This window comes from Empidonax traillii, unplaced genomic scaffold (assembly GCF_003031625.1).
Source record: "Empidonax traillii isolate 1590-97213 ecotype Southwest subspecies unplaced genomic scaffold, ASM303162v1 scaffold1089:size187794, whole genome shotgun sequence".
In the NCBI taxonomy this organism is placed as follows: domain Eukaryota; kingdom Metazoa; phylum Chordata; class Aves; order Passeriformes; family Tyrannidae; genus Empidonax; species Empidonax traillii.
In genome coordinates this window covers 20,638-23,822 of record NW_020956282.1, presented here as the reverse complement: position 1 = coordinate 23,822, position 3,185 = coordinate 20,638, and the positions used below count along the sequence as shown (strand labels likewise).

At 46.1% G+C, this 3,185-nt stretch overlaps 1 long non-coding RNA gene across 1 annotated transcript in view; it reads right to left on the bottom strand.

Moving 5' to 3' along the window:
* Positions 1–239: 239 nt before the first annotated feature.
* LOC114068562 overlaps positions 240–3,185 on the bottom strand; it is a 14,982-nt gene continuing 12,036 nt past the window's right edge. The window contains exons 2-3 of the long non-coding RNA XR_003573616.1: positions 2,983–2,988; positions 240–251 (exon numbers count right to left, since the gene is read on the bottom strand). This is a non-coding gene — a long non-coding RNA (uncharacterized LOC114068562). The remainder of the gene's footprint in view (positions 252–2,982; positions 2,989–3,185) is intronic.

The following is a 3,185-nucleotide window of genomic DNA, read 5'->3' as shown; positions in this document are numbered from 1 at the left end:
AAGTGCTTTCCACTGTGAGTGAAGATAAGGTTTGTGACCACCTGAGGAACCTGAATGTGCATAAGTCTATGGGACCTGATGAGATGCCTCCCAGAGTCCTGAGGGAATTGGCTGATGTAGTTGACAAGCCACTCCAAGTCATAGCAGTCAGGGGAAGTTCCAGGTGATTGGAAAAAAGAGAAATATTGCACCCATCTTTTAAAAGGATAGAAAGGAGGACCCTGGGAACTACTGACTTGTCAGCCTCACCTCTGTGTCTGGGAAGATCATGGAACAGATCCTCCTAGAACCTATGCTAAGACACATGGAGAAGAGGGAGGTGATTTGAGACAATCAGCATGACTTCACCAAGGGCAAGTCCTGTCTGACAAACCTAGTGGCCTTCTATAATGGCTAGGCTTCGCAAACGAAGATTTGAGAGGACCTCTACCCACGCTTGCTACAAGCGCGTGGCCTTCTATGAGGGAGTGACATCAGTGGACAAGAGAAGGACTACAGATGCTGTTTATCTGGACTTCTGTAAGGCCTTTGACATGGTGTCCCACAACATCCTTCTCTGTAAATTGGAGACATATGGATTTGATGGGTGGACTGTTTGGTGGATGAGGAATTGGGTGGATGTTCACAACAGCTAAATGTCCTGATGGACATCACTGAAAAGTGGTGTCCCTCGGTGGTCATTGCTACCAGTGCTATTCAGTGTTTTCATTGATTGTGGGAACAAGCTGAATCAGCTGCACCAGCTGTCCAGTTGATTAGGACCAGAAGGGGAGCACCTTGACCTTGAGGAAAAAAGATGTTCTCTGATGTTTTGACAAAGGATGCATGTTCTCAAGTGGAAAACTACTTGAAAGTATGCATGGTATGTGACTGAAAACAGAATGATTGTGTAAAGTCAAAACATTGGGTTGGCAAAAATTCTGGGAATCCTAATCAACTGAATGGCAACACCAGGTGCTGTTTACAAAAAGGCTAATAAAAGGGGATGCAGAGACAGGTCTTGTGGAATCCCCAGATCAAATTCTGTGTGTGCAACCTCATTTATGCATCACCAATAATCAGTGACATAGACAAAGGTGCTGAGTGCACCCTCAGCAAGTCTACAGATGACACTAAGCTGAGTGGTGCAGTTGACATGCAGGATCCCATCCAGAGGAACCTGGACAAGCTCAAGAAATTGGTCTGTGGGAATCTCATGATTTTTACAAGACCAAGTGCAAGGTGCTGCATCCGGGTCAGGGCAAACCCCAGTATCAATATAGGCTGATGGATGAAGGGATTGAGAACAGCCCTGTCAAGAAGATCTTGGGGGTGCTGGTGGATGAGAGGCTGGACATGAGCCAACATTGTGTGCTTGCAACCCAGAAAGCAAATTGTATCCTGGGTTGCATCAAAAGACCAGCATGACCAGCAGACTGAAGGAGGTGATTCTCCCTCTCTGCTCCACCCTGGTGAGACTCCACCTCTGGGATCCCAAACACAGGAGGGACATCACTCTGTCAGAGTGTGTCCAGAGGAGGGCCACAAAGAGGATTAGAAGGATGGAGCACCTCTCCTATGAAGACAGGCTTTGAGAGCTGGGGTTGTTCAGCCTGGAGAAGAGAAGGCTCTGGGGTGACCTAATTGCAACCTTTCAGTACCTAAAGGGGACCTATAGGAAAGCTGGAGAGGGACTTTTTACAAGGGCATGGATGTAGTTATAGGATAAGTAAGAATAGTGTTAAGCTAAAAGAAAAGAGATTAGATATACGGAAGAAATTATTTACTGTGAGGATGGTGAGGCACTGGAACAGGTTGCCCAGAGAAGTTGTGAATGCCTCATCCCTCAAAGTGTGCAAGACCAGATGGGATGGGGCTATGAGCAACCTGGTCTAGTGTAAGCTGTCCTTTCCCATGGCAGGGGGGTTGGAACTAGATGATCTTTAAGGTCCCTTCCAACCCAAACCACTCTATGATTCTACAATTTTCCTATTAACTGTAAGAACAAGAAATATGTTCCATGTTATTAAACATTTTAATTTGTGAATTGAAACTATAAACAGCATTCTTGCTTATGAAGTTTTCCAATTACAAAAAAACGATCTGAGTGAAATTTAAGATGAAAATAAATTAATTACAGCTTGATTCATTGTCTCAGTTTAATGAGGATGAGTTATGAGGAAGACCAAACTCCCCTTTAAGCAATAGTAAACCCAAAGTTAAGAGACTCCAATTGAGGAAGTATGGAGAAAGAAAAAAACCCAGCTCTTTATTAAAGGATATATGTGTATTGACAGAACAACAAAAGAACACAAAAATAACTAAACAATAATCCTGTACCCAAAAGTCCCCTTCAAAAAGAAAACGGTTCAGTACTTTCCACCTTTTGGCCCAATTCTAACCATGATCAGGAGGGGGCGCTGTTGGATGTCTGGAGGAGCAGAGCCTGCATCTGCTGGGTGGTGGTCGCCAAGGGGCGCTGTTGGGCTGGGGCCTTCGCTGCATGGGGTCCACCCTCTTTGATGAAACCTGAACAAGTCCGGGCTGGGGGCAGAACGAGGCACAAGAGAATGGAGGTGAAGGAGGGCCAGAAGCAACCAGTTGACCATGCCTAAAACAAAGCCAACTTGGAGCCTTTCCACACATGCCACTGTGCAGCATGAAGGCCATGATGTAGTCGCCATCACAGAAACGTGGTGGGATGACTCGCATGACTGGAGTGCTGCTATGGAAGGCTACAAGCTCTTCAGAAAGAACAGGCAGGGTAGGAGAGGTGGAGGGGTGGCTTTATATGTTAGAGAGTCTCTTGACTCTGTTAAAATTCAGGTCAGCAACGATAAGATTGAGTGCCTGTGGACCAGAATCAGGGGGAAGACCAACAAGGCTGACATCATCATAGGTGTCTGTTACAGACCGCCCTACCAGGATGATGAAGGGGATGAATTATTCTATAAGCAGTTGGCAGATGTCTCAAAATCGTCAGCCCTTGTCCTTGTGGGTGACTTTAACCTGCTGGATATCTGCTGGGAGCTCAATACTGCAGAGAAGAGGCAGTCTAAGAGGTTCCTGGAGTGTATAGAGGACAATTTCCTTCATCAACTGGTAAATGAACCTACCAGGGGTAAGGCCCCGCTAGACCTGCTGTTTACAAACAGAGAGGGGCTGGTGGGAGACGTAGTGGTTGAAGGCCGCCTGGGAAATAGTGA